We start from the raw sequence: 20,864 nt of genomic DNA, 5'->3' as shown, positions 1-20,864 counted from the left end.
AGTTTCTGTAAATGTTTTCATTGTATTGATAGCACAAGAGTGTTCGTTTTTTCCTTTGTAAAAACTTTGATGTTATAGTGGTAGTGTATCTATCATTTAAATTCTTTGTGTCATTTGTAGGGAACAAAACTTAATCTATACAATTGTAATTTTGTTTAAACAATTTTTTGTAGGAATGTTAACATGTGCAAATGTTCTGTTTTATTTAATGTGTTTGGTTGCTGTTATGTAAACTGGTGACCTCCACTTAGGGTTCTTAATTATTTTTGCATGCAGAGAGCTCCGGCTCTGAGCACTATGGGACTCAACAGCTATGGTCATCAGTCCCTTAGAACTTAGAACTACTTAAACCTAACTAACCTAAGGACATCACACACATCCATGCCCGAGGCAGGATTCGAACCTGCGACCATAGCAGTCGCTGCATGCAGAGAGCCCACAATGTGGTTGGCATCGATAGATTGGTGAATTAAGAGTCAGCCAGGGACGAGCTACCAAACTGTCAACTGCTCATGTAGAAGTTGTGTATTGTGCTGGTGCCGAGAGAGGCTTTTCGTGCCACTTTCCAATGCGTGGGAGGGATAGATAAATACCTGGAACTATTCTGGAATTGGTATCTATCATCGCGACCAAGAAATGACAGAGTCCAGCAATTCCGCCTGCAAAACCACCCACAGGCATGCACTCGCCACCATGTTGCGCAGTCACTAAAAAGGAACCAAGGAATTGCAGAAATGTACAGTGAAGGATCAGCTTATGTGGATGATTTATTAGTTTTCAGCAATAAGGTAAACAATAAGACTATTTATGAAAACTTACCTTCATTTATCCTCTCTCACATTTCCACTTAGAATCCTTCCCATGCTAAAGTGATTACCTAGTGCCATTATTGAAATAACATTGAAGCTCAGTGTTTTACTAATTAATGCCACTTGAAGATAGTAAGAAGAAACTAAGTTAAAGTTAATGTAGCAGAACTGAGTAATATAGTAAATGATGCTTGCTGAAAATAATTTTTCTTTTGAAACTGCTTATTAATATTTTGTTGCCAACTTCTAAAGTGAATGTTCTCAGAACTGGCTTATAGACTTTTGCGAATTAAATGATCACAGTGCAGTGTGTTGAAAATTACCTAAAGCTGCGCTATTGTCTTATAACGACATCAAGTTGTGTTCTACTGCAGTAAAAGTTGAGAACTAATACTGTTGAAAGTTACGTGTTCATGCTTGTTGGGGGCATCTTTCTTTAATGTATTGAAAGTATGTTTAGTTTTCTCTGCTACAGTGGTCAAGATTAAGCCCCCCCCCCCTGCCCCTCCATTGAAAGCAGTTAAAATGCACAAAGTTACTTAATTATAGAAAGTTTCAATTACTCTTGCTATTCAAGTGAAATTCTGTACAATGTTGGGTTCCTCTTGTGTATTAAAAGTACATATTAATGGTGTAACAGGATCAACAGTTTGTCTATTGTGCTGATGCCAGATAACGATTAATAGAAAGGCCACTATCTATGAAAATAGTAATCTCTTCATTCAGAAGACAGTGAGAAGTAATTTGTTAGTGAACTCCATTTAATTTTCATTCTAAGTAGAAAGGTGTTTAGTAGTGAGAGGCTTAATCTACGCACAGTAACTAGTTTTTCTGTGAACCATATCCATATTTCATGTCAGAGAGGAATTTGTTTGAAAAGTAATATTAAAACTTTGTCCAATTTACGATTCTACAGTGAATATTAAAAGTAACGTTACTGAGACCATTGAGTTTGACTAAGTCCTCAAGATAATAGTGCGTTTTGTTATCTGTTATATTTATGCAAACAGTTTGTTCTGATCTGTTAGCTCCAACCATAACTTGAACATACTGTATGCAGGTGCCAGAGTTCATTGCACTCCCGTGTGACAAAGCATAGATTGTGTTTAACCACTGAAGTTACTTATTTTCGGTTTCTTCAACAAGAATGTTACTCATTCTTATGCCTAATTAGGCTGGCGACCGTTGTTATTATCATTTGGACACTGTGGACAGGTAAATTATTGTTTGTTACTGTTTAAATATTTACGTAATTCTAACTTTCACTTCCGATAAGCCGCCTCCGTTAGGTATAACACGGTCAACACAATTTAATTCCTTTCAGAGGGTAACACAGCTCTGCTCCTTTATACTGCAATTGCTTTAATAAAAATGATTCATTTATACGAACTACCTCCAGATTTGAGTTATGATATAACAGTGGCAGGCAGTAGTGTTATACGTTCCTTTCGGAACTGGGTGATTCCTAAGAAGCACTGTGCTTTGTGGTACAGGATGCCTCTCCAGTATTAGGTCCATAGCACATTTTTATCTTAATTCTAGAAGGTATTTGTTTTTTGTTGGTATCTCTCGAAAATACAGCTTCTATAGGGAGAGGATGTCATGACCTCTGATCATCTGCCTTCTCGCCTCGTCTTTATGGTTTGTTTAGCTATCAGTAAAGCCCAGTTTTCAGCAGCAAACACTGCTGTTTCTGCTGTGTTCTCAAATCCCACAAATGGAGATTTTCTAGCGGGGTCACTATTAGAGTTGCTGTTCAATTCTTCCACTTGCGGGTAGAAGCTCTAATTCTTCAGAATTCTGGGTTAGATCTTCCTGCAGTTTATCGGTTACATTATCTGGAAGAAAATTTCTCCTCTGAGAAACACATCGTTGTTGAATGGTTGTATGCCTGTTGTACAGAAGTAATGTTTCACCTACTGCAAAGTGGAAACTCATTAATAGGTTTTATGAGGAACAAGGTGGATGTCACTCCGAATAAATACAATAGTTCGGTTGTTGTGCACCCATCTGTCAGCTTCAGCTACGTCTGGAAGTTTCAGTGATCCAAAGAATCCACCTTCTAGATGCTGAAACTTATGCCTGGTGTTCGATGGTACGGATAACAAAGTTCTGTAATAGTCTCGACAATATAGGATAGCTTGAAGACTTCAATGGAGCATGTGCCTGTCAAATGCCGATGTGAACTGAGTTATCTTTAGTTGGTTTTTCATAGCCCTTCAAGTGATTTAGCTAGCCGATGAAGAGATCATAGATTAGGCAGCTGCTGTTTGAGCTCATGGGTAGACGTCTTTGCAGAGCTCTGGCTTGATCGTCTTCCATGTAAAGATTATGGCTAGTGCTATAAAGAAACAGAATTCATTGAACAGACAGCTGTGACTGGCCCTTTTTCTGCTGACACGACCTTCCCTCCTAATGTTTTCCCTTCGGACATTTGACCTTCTAGTTTGGAATAGAAAACATTCCTGTCCCACCCACGTTACAGATGCGATGAAAATAAATTTTTTTGTTTTCTACCACTTTCTTCACATCTTTAAACCATATCTGTTTAGGGTTTAATGAACCCAATACTCCTGCCCACACTGCATTTCTCTGGAGACCAAATTGTAAGATGGTATCTTTTACAGAAATTTTGCACCTGATGCTGTCAAGCTGTGCTTGTGTTCTTATTGAAGCTGTGATTATATTTATTAACCTTTGCGTTCTCATATGCAGTGCATGACCTGCTTTTTCCTGGTGCCTTGCAACGTAGTATCAAGATACCCGACATGGTTTGCTATTTTCTGTTGCAGCTCAACTGGGAAGGTCTTTGTGAAGTCGGTATAGTGCCATAAGACAAAACGCAGCCTATAGTAGTATATTTTGATCATAGCCTATCTATTTCTTTATTAAAAGTTTAACAAGAAGACGCCAAAGATGCATTATTTACTCGTACATATCGGTGTTTTCATTAAAGTAGTCTCCTTCGCCCCAATAGAAGTGGCTACGTTTCGTTTGCCTTCACCATTTTTGATTCGTTGTCAGACATCTCCGAGCAGCTATTCAGAAAGAATGTACTTCCAGTCTAATTTCGTGCATAATTTAAAATCATTTTGAAACAAAAACTTATACTTCAGACGCAAGGTGGTACGTATTTACCCTGAAGAGAACATGCGTAGTCTTTCGTACGTTAATAATGATTCCCAGCACAGTCAACAAATGACAATACACGTTACATTTGCACAACATGTAGGTGCTATGTGGTACACTAAAAGCCAGCCTTTCATAATGTATACAAGAATTAAAGGCTATTGGTAGTGTATCCTGTGAATACCTTATACAGAATAGTTCTAGAATTATATCAAGAAAGCTCATAATTAATTGTTACCTGTTTCACTTAGTAAGTACGGAATTTCTTCGAACATGTTGTGAAAAAACTTTCTGCTAACATTCCCACCAAAAGTACTCCAATGGCGAACTGATCAGTTTGGGCAACTGTTAGGATCACAATCTGTGCTCTCTGTGGGACTGCTTACTCTTCGGTTCGTGTAACCTACGACTGTACAACTATCAAACTTAATACTTGTGATAGGCAAGTAGCCTCCTCAATTCTACAGGGCTATTACAAAAGATTGAAGCGATTTCATAAATTCACTGTAGCTCCATTCATTGACATATGGTCACGACACACTACAGATACGTAGAAAAACTCATAAAGTTTTGTTCGGCTGAAGCTGCACTTCAGGTTTCTGCCGTTAGAGCGCTCGAGAGCGCAGTGAGACAAAGTGGCGACAGGAGCCGAGAAAGCATATGACGTGCTTGAAATGCACTCACATCAGTCAGTCATAACAGTGCAACGACACTTCAGGACGAAGTTCAACAAAGATCCACCAACTGCTAACTCCATTCGACGATGGTATGCGCAGTTTAAAGCTTCTGGATGCCTCTGTAAGGGGAAATCAACGGGTCGGCCTGCAGTGAGCGAAGAAACGGTTGAACGCGTGCAGGCAAGTTTCACGCGTAGCCCGCGGAAAATTGGCTCATGCCACAACTGGAGACCGACAGCGCCGACTTCATCTTTCAACATGATGGTGCTCCACCGCACTTCCATCATGATGTTCGGCATTTCTTGAACAGGAGATTGGAAAACCGATGGATCGGTCGTGGTGGAGATCATGATCAGCAATTCATGTCATGGCCTCCACGCTCTCCCGACTTAACCCCATGCGATTTCTTTCTGTTGGGTTATGTGAAAGATTCAGTGTTTAAACCTCCTCTAATAAGAAACGTGCCAGAACTGCGAGCTCGCATCAACGATGCTTTCGAACCCATTGATGGGGACATGCTGCGCCGAGTGTGGGAGGAACTTGATTATCGGCTTGATGTCTGCCGAATCACTAAAGGGGCACATATCGAACATTTGTGAATGCCTAAAAAAACTTTTTGAGTTTTTGTATGTGTGTGCAAAGCATTGTGAAAATATCTCAAATAATAAAGTTATTGTAGAGCTGTGAAATCGCTTCAATCATTTGTAATAACCCTGTACTTAAAACACCTTTGCTCGTCTTTCACTTCACTCATGAAACAATATTTTGGTTTTTTAATCTTTGCTTCCTCGGTACTGACCATTTATCTGATTTACATTTCAATGTGCGCACTAATATAGCCTCATGATTCCTTCTTTTCTTCCAATTCCACAACCATTTAGCAGTCTATGGCCACATAGCTCCTTTGATGTATGGTTCTCAGTTTTTTAACGAACTCGATTTATTGCTGTTTTCTTCTTCATTATCTTCCATAGAATAACAACGGGACAGCTCTGTAGTTATTCGTGCTTCGGTCGCTAACATGTTCTTATTGTCGTTGCTTGATTAACACAATTCACTCAACTTTCATTACCAACCCATTTCTTTCCACTTTGGTTTACTACAAAAGTACGTTTAACAGTGCGACTTTACAGATGTTTTACAACCTTATCACTAAGTACCCATAATTTCTACTTAACTTTGTTCTAATTTCTAGTTTAGCCTCTTCCAAGATCTTCTTTAAAACATTATTAATTTTCTCTAAATTTTGTTGCCCAACGATAAGCTGTCTTAAAAATTGTGTCAATTCTTCCTCCTTTTTTGATACAATTAACACAAAACACCACACTTATTAATTAAATATTTTGGCTTTTACCATCTATTCAGCACACCTGTCCAGGTTTCTGTTACTACAGAATCTCCAACCACTAACTACATTTACTACTGTTAGTCTATAGCCAACCATTATTTCAAACACTGCTGTCAGACGAGACTATACTGTCTCATCAGACATACCTTTCACTACATCTATGATATAGTAAAGTGAAGTTTCTCTAATATCAGTTGTCTCTAATCGCCACTCGACATGACGACTACACACGTAATGCCTAGTCTTGGAGATGAATGTCTGTTGCGACACCTCAAAGACTCAAAAGCTTCTGAATTTATTTCTGTTGTCACGGAATTAACAGCTCTGTTGAGGGTTGCCCACATCCACTAACTCTGTTTAACACTATCCTGGGCACGAACTTAATATCTCTATTACAAACTCTCAGCCACTTTAAACAAATAGGTGCTACCAGTCCTTATAGGATACATTAAATACTGACAGGGAAGGGCATCAAATTTATGAAATATCGCAAAGTATCCTCCTGCTATCAGTTCTTATACAGCTAATCCGAGCAGAAAATGACACGAGATTTTTGTAATGCCCGAAAGTCTATTTTTTTAAATCTTAGGAAGCGCCATATAAATTTTATAGGCAGTCTACATGTAGTCAATGGAAAATAAAACCCTGTATTAAAGATGTGGATATAATTTAGGAACGCTTATAGTTTTGCTTTTAATATACAGGGTCAGCACTAACTATTGCCACCATGAATAACACCGAAAGTATGATAGGAGCTGAAGAGTTTGTGGGACAAAAGTTGCATCGGACAACGGGGGCCGTAATATGACGTTGGTTTTTTGTTGATAGGTGGGATTGCTTCAGAGATATGAAGGCCTACTTTGTTTTTTAAATGGGATGCTATAGTTTGGTGATTATTTTCTGATAGTGGCTATCGATACGAATCCAATGATGTGTAACAGTAAGATCTTTAAAAGTCAACGAAGGTGAAAATGGTGGCATGAACGTCTATTTACAAAAGGTGTTCGAAGTGATGGCCATTGGTATCAATACAGTGCTGCAATCTACTTATCATAGATAGAGTGTAATTCCTTATCACATCGGTACATATCGAAGCACATGCTCTGACAATTCTCTCTCGCGGATCTTCAGGTGTATTTCGAACGTCTTTATAAACAATGCCTTTTAGGAATCCCCACTGAAAAAATCCAGAGGCGTCCAGTCCGACGAGCGTTCCGGCCACGACACATCTCGTCGTCCAATCCAACTACTTGGGAATTGTCTCTGCAGCTCATTTCTAGGCACGAGAGAAAAATGGGCCGGACACCTATCGTGTTGATACCACATTCAGTTCCTGCTCCTAAAGGTATTTCTTCCAGTAACACACCTAGAGTTTTTGTAGGAATGTGGTACTTCCTACCATTAAGATTTCCTTCAATGAAGTAGGGGCCCATAATTCTGTCCTCCAGAATCCCACACTATACAGTCACTGACCACTGTTTTTGGTGTGCAACTTGCTGCAGCCAACTTGGATTTTTAGTTGCCCAGTAATGCATGTTATGCAAATTAACGTTTCCATCGTTCGTGAATGTAGCCTCGTCAGTAAATAAAATCAAATTAATAAATGTGTCATCCCTCTGAATCTGAAGTTGAGCCCATCGGCATGATTGAGTGCGACGAATAAAATCCATTCCACTTAATTCTTGGTGGAGACTGTTATGGGAAGGATGATATTATGACGATGCAGAACACGAACAATTGCGATTTGACGCGAACTAACACAAGGATTTCGAACCACAGTGGCTAGGGTACCAATTTCCGTTTCCTTTGCCGGATATGTTTCCGATGCATTAAAGATCCAGTGGTTCTCAATTTATCATATTCATATTAAAATGTACGACTTGTAGGGTGAGTACCTCGAGGAAATCTTTCAGCGTATAAGTCTCTAGCTCTCACTGAATTTATTTGTCAATCTCCGTAAATGAGAAGCATATCTACTTGTTCTTCGAAGGAATATATCATTCACATTCGCTTGATTCGACGATACTAGCCTTATCGTTCCTATTAGTGTTATATTGCGAAACCGTCGAATGGTGTTTACATGTCAATGGCACGTTAGATGGATACGCCGTATTCGGCGAATATTTACTATTTGCACGATGTACGAGAGTGAATTCGAGAGTGAATTCGATAAATGCCGAAGTGATAGGAAGATTGGAGCATTGCATTAATACCAATGGTCATCACTTCCCACACCTTCTGTAAATGGACGTTCATGCCACATTTTTTTCCTTCGTTGACCTTCAAAGGCCTTGCTGTTACACATCATTGGATTCGTCTCGATAGCTGCTTTCTGAAAATAAGTACCAAACAATAGCGTCCCATATGAGGAAGCAAAGTTGACCTTCATAACTCTGAAGCGACCACTCCTAGCCACTAAAAACCAAAGTCATATTACTGTTCACGTTGTCCCATGCAACTTTTGTCCCACAAACTTTTCAGCTACTATCATCCTTTCGGAGTTATCCTAGTTGGTAGTAATTAGTGACTCAGCCTGTATACTGATCCGATATTAGATAAATGCTAGTACCTTAGTATACTTTGCTTGTATGGAAAAATTCAGCATAAGAAAATTAAAGTCTACAGTGTGTGATAAGAATGAAATACTTTCGGTATTAATTACTGTAGTGTAGTTATTATCTCTGATTTTAGGTACAAGCAAAGAGAAGAGCAATAAAGGTTATTCTTACTGATTAGAGAATGGAAGATTTACCGTTTACCGCTATATTATCGCTATTTTCTCAAATTTGATAAGATGGGGCCTAGATAAACTGAAAGAACCCGAGGTTGTACAGAGCTTCAGGAAGATCTTTAGGGAACGATTAACAAGAATGGGGGAAAGAAATACAGTAGAAGAACAATGAGTAGCTTTGAGAGATGAAACAGTGAAGGCAGCAGAGGATTAAGTAGATAAAAGGACGTGGAATAATAGAAATCTTTGGGTAACAGAAGAGATATTGAATTTAATTGATGAAAGGAGAAAATACAAAAATGCAGCAAATGAAAAAGGCAAAATGGAATACAAACGTCTCAAAAATGAGATCGACAGGAGGTGCAATATGGTTAAACAGGGATGGCTAGAGGACAAATGTAAGAATGTAGAGGTGCATATCACTAGGAGTAAGATAGATAACGCCTACAGGAAAATTAAAGAGACCTTCGGAGGAAAGAGACCCACTTGCATGAATATCAAGAGCTCAGATGGAAACCCAGTTCTAAGCAAAGAAGGGAAAGTAGAAAGGTGGAAGGAGTATATTAAGGGTCTACATAAAAGCGATGTTCTTGAGGACCATATTATAGAAATGGAAGAGAGTGTAGATGAAGATGAAATAGGAGAGATGATAATGCCTGAAGAGTGAATACTAATACGAATTCTTTACTGACGAAAGAAAAAAATGGTAGAAGCCGACCTCGGGGAAGATCAGTTTGGATTCTGCAGAAATGTTGGAACACATGAGGCAATACTGATCCTACGACTTATCTTAGAAAATAGATTAAGGAAAGGCAAACCTATGTTTCTAGCATATGTAGACTTAGATAAAACTTTTGACAACGTTGACTGGAATACTCTCTTTCAAACTCTGAAAGTGGCAGGGGTAAAATGCAGGGAGCGAAAGGCTATTTACAATTTGTACAAAAACCAGATGGCAGTTGTAAGAGTCTTGGGGCATGAAACGGAAGCAGTGGCTGGGAAGGGAGTGAGACAGGGTTGTAACCTATCCCCGATGTTATTCAATCTGTATATTTAGCAAGCAGTAAAGGAAACAAAAGAAAAATTCGGAGTAGGAATTAAAATCCATGAAGAAGAAATAAAAACTTTGAGGATCGCCGATGACATTGTAATTCTGTCAGAATCAGCACAGGACCTGGAAGACCAGCTGAACGGAACGGACAGTGTGTTGAGAGGAGGATGTAAGATGAACATGAACAAAAGCAAAACGAGGATAATAGAATGTAGTCAAATTAAATCTGGTGATGCTGAAGGAATTAGATTATGAAATGAGACACTTAAAATAGTAAATGAGTTTTGGTATTTTGGGAGCAAAATAACTGATGATGTTCGAAGTAGGAAGGATATGAAATGTAGTCTCGCAATGGCAAGGAAAGCGTTTCTGAAGAAGAGAAATTTGTTAACATAGAGTATAAATCTAAGTGTTAGGAAGTCGTTTCTGAAAGTATTTTTATGGAGTGTAGCCGTTTTTTTTAAGTGAAACGTGGACGATAAATAGTTTTAGAGAAGATGAGGATAGAATCCTTCGAAATGAAGTGCTACAGACGAATGCTGAAGATTAGATGGGTAGATCACATAACTAATGAGGAGGTGTTGAACAGAATTGGGGGAAGAAAAATTTGTGTCACAACTCGACTAGAAGGGATCGGTTGGTAGGACATATTCTGAGGCGTCAAGGGAATACCAGTTTAGTACTGGAGGGCAGCGGGGAAGGTAAAAATCGTGGAGGGAGACAAAGAGATAAATACACTAAACAGATTCAGGTGGATATAGGTTGCAGTAGGCACTTCGAGATGAAGAAGCTTGCTCAGGATAGAGTTGCATGGAGAGCTGCATCAAACCAGTCTATGAACTTAAGACGACAACAACAACAATATCAAATTTTTCATCAGTCTTAATACACAAATATTGTACAAGTACAAAAATCCTCTGCCAACTATCTATAAACAAATCAAGATATACATTAACTCTATAATCAGAAATGACATTACCACAAGTTCTTTAATTCCTAAATGTACACTTTAAGTGATTATCTTTCTTTGCCTCTACACTGAATAACCAGAATGCATTTGGATGCTTTTTCTTTCCTCTAAATATCAGAGTTAGATACAAGCTAGTGATATATGTGATCTCCATACATGAAGTTCCCATCTTGAGCACTTTGAAGTTCACATATAAATAGTTGTTCTTTTCGAGAGGAAATTACTTTACCCATTTATAGGTATATATTTTTCTTCTTCAACCACACTGATTCTGGTAGAACTATCTGGAATGGCAAAGTCAAATTTTAGGTTTACTGCTGCAAGGCACGTAACAATTCATTTCCTTCCTTGCTGCACTCGAGTTCCGTAGTGGTTATCGCGAATCATAAATTTGGCATAAATGGAAGGGAAAAAAATAGGTAGTAGCCACCACCGCTTGTGCCCTATAAATTAAGACATTTCCAAATAAATCTCAGTTTCTTCAGGCTTTGCAGTATCCCCAGCTATTTGTTAATTAAAACATTAAGCGCAAACTGGCTCCAGCCCACGAATTATGTGGTCAATATCATTGTTCCTTCTACTTTAATGGTTGCACGACGGACAAATCGACTATTAAATGTTTGGTCAGGTATTCAGAGTAGCCATTAACTCACTTAGACTTGCCGGTACCACGGTGGTAGTCCCCCAATCGTAAACAGCCATGCTCTAGAGTCTTATACAAGCACTGAGTGCGAACATTTTCGAATATCTAATAACAGAGACCCCTCACTAAAGGCCGGGCTTTGCCCAGGGAAAGATTCTTCGAAACTGGAAAGAGGTTTTGATTCCTTCTGGCCAAATCTGCCTTCCGTATGAGCAACTATTTAAACATGGGTGGCTACTGACTAAATGATCAGCCAATGATCTGAGAACCTACACTCCATTTATCGCAGCCTAAACATATATGCAATGTGAGACTCCCACGTCCTCTCGTGTCCATACATTCGTTATTCTTTGTGACATCGGTAGCTTCACCGTAGATTAAATATTATGCAAGTGCAGCTGCTGCTTGTTTAGCCGAGTATATTTGTTCAGAGTAATCGTTTTCCACTGACAACGCATTCTGTCCTAGTTGTTGTTGCTTTGTGCTTGAGTTAGGTACGACACAACAGTAGTAGCGTGTGGGACTAGCAATGCAGTACATGCAGTGTGTGTGAACCAGCTGTGGTTTTGGTTCGGACGTGCTCCCTAATTTTATTTTGAGCTAATTACCCACGCCGCGTTCTACGGTCTTAAGGATTCAGTGTGAAACGATTAGTATCACAAACTCGCATGCAGTATGTTACAAAACTTGGTGTTTTTGGACTGTCGAAGTGACTAATTATTTCGATAATACCATACAGTCACCGTCTCGCCAGTAATAACATAATTATCCGCTACCTCAAATGACCAGTGCAAGAGAATATATTATTAGCACCTTGGAATGGAGAAAGGCATCAGAATTGTTTGACACATATAGCACATTGGCAGACTGTGTTGTACAGGTTGTACCAGAACACCAACCAGATATTTTCAGAAGTTATTCAGTGGTACCTTCTGAGTATTCTGGCATCAGGGAGCCACGATATACGGTGTCTCGGTCGAGAGTTATTACTTTTCGTTTAGTCCCTTGCCTCAGTTAACTTTGTATCTGCTTTACATTGAAAGTACTTCACAACAGTACAATTGTAGACGATATGCGCTGTGTGTGTTGTTTTCATTCGTTCAGGACACTTGCTGTTGACAACAGAAATGTTCAAATGTGTGTGAAATCTTATGGGACTTAACTGCAAAGGGCATCAGTCCCTAAGATTACACACTACTTAACCTAAATTATCCTAAGGACAAACACACTTACACCCATGCCCGCGGGAGGACTCGAACCTCCGCCGGGACCAGCCGCACAGTCCATGACAGCAGCGCCTAGACCGCTCGGCTAATCCCACACGGCGGTGACAATAGAATTGCCCTCTTAACCTCGTTACACTCAGGTTGGCATTCAGTTCGGCTCGGTTCTGTCTATAGTTTTGTTCCGTAACAGTATTTTTTTGCGTCAACACTAATGCACACCAGTACGATGGAGAGGTTAACTGAAGAAGAGTTGTTCAATATGCACGTCAAGTATGGGCCACTGGATGCAATGGAAGAGTGACTCAACAGTGCTATGGCGAGCTGTTCCAGCACCGACGGCAACAAGATTACAACAGTTCTCTTAATGTTGATGCATTACTCTTTGTTGTATGTTGCACGTTTTAATAATTGCGTATCATAATTTTTATCACTGCTATGAAGATATATGCATAGAAACAGGGGTTATTACGGTAAACAAAGCTAACGAATCATAATTACATTATTATTTTGTAACAAAGCGAACGAATCATGATTACATTACTATTTTGTAACGAGCCACCAGTGACATGAGTTACTTGTAGTAAAATACTCAGAAGGTATATCTGACCTGCCTCTGAAAGTTTGTCGGTGGAGTTCGGATCACCATTTGTGTGGGAACCGGTGAAAAACATGTCACATCCTGCACCAATCCTCAGATTCAGTGTCCGAAAACCAGTGTTAACGTTTGGTGAATGCACTAGAAATTTCCAGCGGCGCCTCAGTTTTTCAAATTACGTTACACAAGGAAAAAGAGACAGACAGTGAACGATTGTCATTTGCGTGTGCAGTCTATTTATTTGAACAACAATGGCGAGTCACGCCGATAATGGTAGTGTAATTAGAGGAGAGGACGGTGTTAATCAGGACAGTGGATCTCAGTAAAAGATCGGGATGTTACACAGTTCAAATCGTAGAGGTAAACGAAAACTGAAGTTAAAATTTGAACGTACCCAGTGAATCACGAGGAACAGTGACAGATATGAATCGTTTTGACAATGTAGAAATGTACGATACACTAATGCAGTCTGTACAGAAAAATGAAAGCAGACTGGAACAAAGAACTTGATAAACAAGATGATCCTACGCTCCCAATCGGCCATGCTGCGCTTCATAACATTTTACCGCGAGGGCTGACAACCTAAACGACGAGAGAATGTGAGCGCCCTTGTTCGCATAGCCGCATCTTCAATAGTCATGATGTAGTCTACGATGCATTACCAGGCATTAGTTTTAACATATGCTGAATGACTGCAAAGCTACGATCAGTCACTTTTTCATGATAATTTATTTCGTATTTACTGGTTTGCTCATCTTCTAACGGAAGGAGAATTTATGGATTTTTGCATGTCATTTGTCTACGTCTCCGCTGCAAAGATTTTCTATCCGGCGGCCGCCCATACAGAATTTAATTCTAAGAAACTCTCAAGGCGAATGCTGCGACTATTCCCTAGAAAAAAACTTGGCCTTTGACGTAGTCTTGTCAGTTCTCACAAAAGGAACATCTTACAAATTTCAAGAGGCATTTAGCCGACTTTGTGTCGCTTGCAGGCAAAGTGACGAGGAGGTAGTCTCTTTTCGTCCCCCATTATATTTATTTACAATATGTACAGGATGGCCAATGATTACATTAAACTACTTTCCAGAATACACAGACTGTTGTATGATTCCAACGTTCTCTTCGGCATTGTATCTTCTGTGCGACATAATGATTTTAAGTTTGCATCAGTTTGGAGCTTATTTAAAGCCTTTGCAATCGTTTCGTCATTGTTGACTTTATCTTCTTTTGCCATCAGAGTCTCCGTCAGTCTTCATTTCTGACTTTGTCTTATTTTGCGGTCAGAGTTTAAAATTAGTCGGTCAAAGTGATGGCCATGGTGCTCTGAATCCTCTCGAAGATTTTTCACTAATGAATAAACATTCGGATGAAGTTTGGATATTAACGTATTTATCCTTCGGTTCCATCCTTCTGAGACGTTAATAGAGCGATGGCGTCTTCCACAATTCTCTTGGCATATGTTCGTTATCGAGCCCGTGGCCCACAAAGCAGTCCTCAAGCTTTCGGCTTTAAGGCGTCCGCTCCTAAATACACAGCCAACCACCAAACAACAGTTCCAGGAAAAGATGTGCTGGAGCAGAACATATTCTTATGTGAGAGCGTATTTCCTCATTTTCCTTACAGGCTGGAACGAGGCCGCAACACTGAACTTCTTTCCAGAAACATTGATTAAAGTGGTAATTGCCACCAGTAATCTCTATTACAGGAACAGATATGGTGTTTGTTTCCTCCCAAGAACTATTAAGATCAGCTTGTCGTACAAACAACTCTAAAAACTGTTTTCTCGATCTTTTGAATGTTTCAACCACAAAGAATGATTCACAGTTTGATAAACTTTTTTTTTTCCTTTTTGCTGGCATTCTTTCATTCGGTCCTCTGTCATCTAGATGTAAAAAATTGTTGCTAATTTTCATCAGTAAATACTTTCCTTGAACAATATTCCTTCAGAATCGGTGGGACATTCTATAGTTCCTATATTTTCGCCTAATACGATAGTTTCGCACTTCTGTGTGGTGGTAACCGTGTTACCAACTCGCGGCCGCGATGGTGATTGGCCATCTTTTTCAATGTAAACTTATGAAACTGCATTGTCGGCTTCTTTTGCCAGCTTCTTTCCGCTGACAAATGTTTTCGCACTTCATTTGCTTCTTCAACTGAATTGGAAAAATGTCTACCTTCCCCTATAGCTTTGTTACATTTTATAATTAGTCTTCCTTCGCATTTATTCTTTCTACAGTTTACAAAACACCAATAATGGACTTATTCTTGTTTGCAAAGTTCACTGTATACTTATGGTCTTTACACAATAGTATAGGCTTCCCTTTAGCGGTCTCTGTGAACTCTATTACCTCGACACTAAAACACAGAACACTATTTGCCAGTCAGTGGCCTACCGCAGTACTGAACTCTGGGAGAAAGACACGCACATCAAGAACTGGTGCGGTGACAGGGAACTTTGGGCAGGAAATAGATTTTGGCCCTCCCCAAAATACGTCGATGGTGTTACCTACTTCTGGGACGCACTACCCACTGTGTCTTGGGCTCCGTACAAATGTCAACACTTTCCCTCTCCGTAAAAGTGTCACAAACTCCACCGCAACTTCCGTGCGTGACAGATATTGGTCGCGTTAACCTCCTATTGTCTGGTTAATTTATGTATCACACATACAGCTTTTACTATCACTCCCGTCCCTTTTTTTAAAAAAATTTCATGCAGATTTGATTTTACTGTCTTATTTTCCAAATTTTGACATGATTGCTGTACTCATGAATTGATTTAAAACATGACAATGCTACGTATAATATGAATGTACTGCAGGATCCCTACTTGTTCAGGCTGTTGTGTTGGCAGAAGAGCAACCACCGTGTTACGAGTGGAGGCCGAAATGCACGCGTTTTAGCTCACGCAGGATGGCGTGGAGAGGGAAGAACTATACTGACGTGAGGTCTGGAACATGACAAGGAATGAGAATTGAGAAAGCGGACGTAATTAGTTTGATACTTAACTTTAATCCATTAATGATGAACGTCGCTCTTGACGGTACATGGGGCACAATCTTATCTGTTCAGAATACATTCTAGTAACTGAATATGGCGCCTTGCTAGGTCGTAGCTAATGACGTAGCTGAAGGCTATGCTAATCTGTCGTCTCTGCAAATGAGAGCGTCTGTAGTCAGTGAACCATCGCTAGCAAAGTCGGCTGTACAACTGGGGCGAGTGCTAGAGAGTCTCTCTAGACTAGACCTGCCGTGTGGCGGCGCTCGGTCTGCAATCACTGATAGCGGCGATACGCGGATCCGACGTATACTAACGGACCGCGGCCGATTCAAAGGCAACTACCTAGCAAGTGTGGTGTCTGGCGGTGACACCACATATCTGTAGTGATCTAAAGTTCTTTTGAATACTTTCTAGTGTTCAATCAATGACTTTCTTTGAACCACTGCTCTTAAAGATTGTTGTAAGCATCTTAAGAGGTATGTTGAATGTAGGCTAGCATTAGTCCTATTGTAAACTTCACCTCAATCGACCACTTTTAATCTCAGTTTTAAACTTTCTCAGTTTCGTCAGTAACTGCCATCATTATTATTGTTGGCTGTTCAGTCTGTACATGTAATTAAATTGTTATTATTTCCCACAGGATATGTATGTGGTCTGTTTAACTTCTAATTACTGTATGAATGCATTATATACCAGTGGTTATCTTCAGTTACGTGAGTAGGGATATTTACGACTAGCACTAAGCCGTACGAGAATAATACTAATTATAGATCACTTTTCCTGTCAGATTTCTTTGATGAATTTTACGCTAATAATCATTTACGTCTTCACAATAAGGCATCATAATTTTTTAAGAAAACTTACAAAGTTCCCAGTGCGTATGTGCATAACGTAACAGTAACAAATCTTATGTCCATCAATTTTAGCTCATTAGAACATGCTGCTGTATCATGGTATATCCAGAATTTATTTATTTCTATGTTTTTGGATTTATATTAGTTTATTGTGCAGATCACGACTCCTCCTGTAATCATGTGGATGTACGAGAATATGCAGCTAATTTGTGCCACCTGCTACGTGATCTTCTAGCTCAGGTGTAATATGGTGCTCGGACTTAGAAATAACCAATTTCTTTCCACCTATTTAGATCGCCTAAAAAAGTAAAGACAAATTTATTTAATTGTTCCTGTAATATCCTGATGAAGCAGGTTAATCTCCCGTTTCCTTCTTCTTTTAGGTGATGAAGTGGGAGTCTCCTTTTAATTTCCTGTAATAGACGTTGCTTGCTCTGCAAAGGTGCATGGAATGTAAGATTCTATATACTTACAATATTTTATAGTTTTAGCAAATAACGTTGGTAGCTTGAAAATGACCAAGGAAGCGAAATTAGTTAGTACCTACGTAGTGAAGTAAAGTTATAATTTCAAAATAAAAAAAGGCCTATCCAGAAAAATAGCTTCCCCTAAGAAATGGTTCTTTAATCTCCGATGCAGCTCTTCTACAGTCTCGAACACAAGGCTTCGCACTCTGATAAAAGTATAGAAAAACATCACCACTGCACAGACGTCACTGCGATGCGGTTTCTGCTCTCTGTCCAATACATTTTTATAGCTGCTGCGAAATGCGAATGCACTCAGACAGCAAGTCTCAGCAGGCTGTCGTAAGCTTGGGGGAAATAATGCTGAGAGGAAACCAACATATATTCCGTGGCCGAAATAAAATACCGATAGCAGCCAGAAAAATTATTTGCAGAAGGGTGTACGGAAACTGACACTACTAAAGCGGGAGTTCGATAGTGTTAAGTCGCGGCAGTATCGAGAAATGGTGGGAAATATATAACAGGAGATTGAGACGTCTCTGGCTCGAGTCGCTTTTCCATAACGTTGGTAGTGAGTCACCCCCCTCCCTCACCCCGCCCCCCCCCCCTCCACCGTGAAATATGTTTTCCCTATTGTGACTATGTAGCTTACGCTGCTGTTGGCACCCAAAGTATACAGGCTCCTACCTACCGCCTCTAGTAGATGTGGAATCTGTTCATGAAAGAAAGAAGTCAGTCGCAGAATTCTAGAATATTACGAGAGTTAGATGGCGATTGTATATTGGAAGTTGGCGTCGCATTAGCAGTGTGGCAGAGTCTGCGAAAATGGGCCAGTTGTTCTCGTTGTGTATACGTACGAGTCACATCTGCTAATTTACGAACCTTATGTAAACAAACCGACCACTTATCTTCTTAGCCAGTATGTATTTAAATCAAATTTATCATTTATCATTTGCAACAAACTTTACCTTCATTACTACTACTTACGACCGAAAATGGTCACTTTTCCCCTCCCCATTCAAGACCACTCTCTCCCCCCTCCTTGCCCCGACCGATGTGGCCGAGCGGCTCTAGGAGCTTCAGTCTGGAACCGCACGACCGCTACGGTAGCAGGTTCGAATCCTGCCTCGGGTATGGAAGTGTGTGATGTCAGTTGGTTAGTAAGGTTTAAGTAGTTCTAAGTTCTAGGTGTACGCGTGGTCTAGGGCAGCCGGCCCGGTAATTCAGCGTGTTCGGTAATAAAAAAAACTGAGTTAATGGATCAATAATGAACTTCAACTGGCGTCTGGGGACGTCCGCCACGAACAATTGCAACGAACACTAACGAACAAAATGAGATTTAAAAAAAAAAGGGTAGTGTCTTTGATTCATAATCTAAAACGTCTTCGGTCCCGCGTTCGATCCCCGCCACTGCCTAAATTTTAATAAATAATTAGCATTGGCGGCCGAAGACTTCCAGCATAAGAAGTCAGCCTCATTTTGCCAACGGTCTTGTCAAAGAGGGCGGAGGAGCGGATAGAGGTTCAGGGCACTCTCTTGTCCTAGGGGTGGGAAATTGCCCCTAAAGGCGGAAGAATCAGCAATGATCAACGACATGAGGATGCAGAAAGCAATGGAAACCACTGCATTAAAGACACGTAACGTGTATCCACAGGAAATGTGGCCTGTAATTGAAGAAGTGTCATGATGGTCTCTCCATTGGCAAAAGATTCCGGAATAGTCCCCCATTCGGATCTCCGGGAGGGGACTGCCAAGGGGGACGTTACCATGAGAAAAAGATTGAATAATCAACGAAAGGATAACGTTCTACGAGTCGGGGCGTGGAATGTCAGAAGCTTGAACGTGGTAGGGAAACTAGAAGATCTGAAAAGGGAAATGCAAAGGCTCAATCTAGATATAGTAGGGGTCAGTGAAGTGAAGTGGAAGGACGACAAGGATTTCTGGTCACATGAGTATCGAGTAATATCAACAACAGCAGAAAATGGTATACCAGGTGTAGGATTCGTTATGAATAGGAAGGTAGGGCAGAGGGTGTGTTGCTGTGAACAGTTCAGTGACCAGGTTGTTCTAATCAGAATCGACAGCAGACCAACACCGACAACCATAGTTCAGGTATACATGCCGGCGTCGCAAGCTGAAGATGAACAGATAGAGAGTATGCGGATATTGAAAGGGTAATGCAGTATGTAAAGGGGGACGAAAATCTAATAGCTATGGGCGACTGGAATGCAGTTGTAGGGGAAGGAGTGGAAGAAAAGGTTACAGGAGAATATGGGGTTGGGACAAGGAATGAAAGAGGAGAAAGACTAATTGAGTTCTGTAACAAGTTTCAGCTAGTAATAGCGTATACCCTGTTCAAGAATCACAAGAGGAGGAGGTATACCTGGAAAAGGCCGGGAGATACGGGAAGATTTCAATTAGATTACATCATGGTCAGACAGAGATTCCGATATCAGATACTGGACTGTAAGGCGTACCCAGGAGCAGATATGGACTCTGATCACAATATAGTAGTGTTGAAGAGTAGGCTGAGGTTCAAGACATTAGTCAGGAAGAATCAATACGCAAAGAAGAGTTATACGGAAGTACTAAGGAATGACGAGATACGTTTGAAGTTCTCTAACGCTATAGATACAGCAATAAGGAACAGCGCAGTAGGCAGTACAGTTGAAGAGGAATGGACATTTCTAAAAAGGGCCATCACAGAAGTTGGGAAGGAAAACATAGGTACAAAGAAGGTAGTTGCGAAGAAACCAAGGGTAACAGAAGATATACTTCAGTTGATTGATGAAAGGAGGAAGTACAAACATGTTCCGGGAAAATCAGGAATACAGAAATACAAGTCGCTGAGGAATGAAATAAATAGGAAGTGCAGGGAAGCTAAGACGAAATGGCTGCAGGAAAAATGTAAAGACATCGAAAAAGATATGATTGTCGGAAGGACAGACTCAGCGTACAGGACAGTCAAAACAACCTTTGGTGACATTAAAGCAACGGTGGTAGCTTTAAGAGTACAACGGGAATTCCACTGTTAAATGCGGAGGAGAGAACACATAGGTGGAAAGAATACATTGAAAGCCTCTATGAGGGTGAAGATTTGTCTGATGTGATAGAAGAAGAAACAGGAGTCGATTTAGAAGAGATAGGGGATCCAGTATTAGAATCGTAATTTAAAAGAGCTTTGGAGGACTTACGGTCAATTAAGGCAGATGGGATGGATAACATTCCATCAGAATTTCTAAAATCATTGGGGGAAGTAGCAACAGAACGACTATTCACGTTGGTGTGTAGATTATATGAGTCTGGTGACATACCATCTGACTTTCGGAAAAGCATCATCCACACATTTCCGAAGACGGCAAGAGCTGAC

The sequence above is a fragment of the Schistocerca americana genome, chromosome 5 (assembly GCF_021461395.2).
Source record: "Schistocerca americana isolate TAMUIC-IGC-003095 chromosome 5, iqSchAmer2.1, whole genome shotgun sequence".
Lineage (NCBI taxonomy): Eukaryota > Metazoa > Arthropoda > Insecta > Orthoptera > Acrididae > Schistocerca > Schistocerca americana.
Note: the sequence above shows the minus strand (reverse complement) of the source record.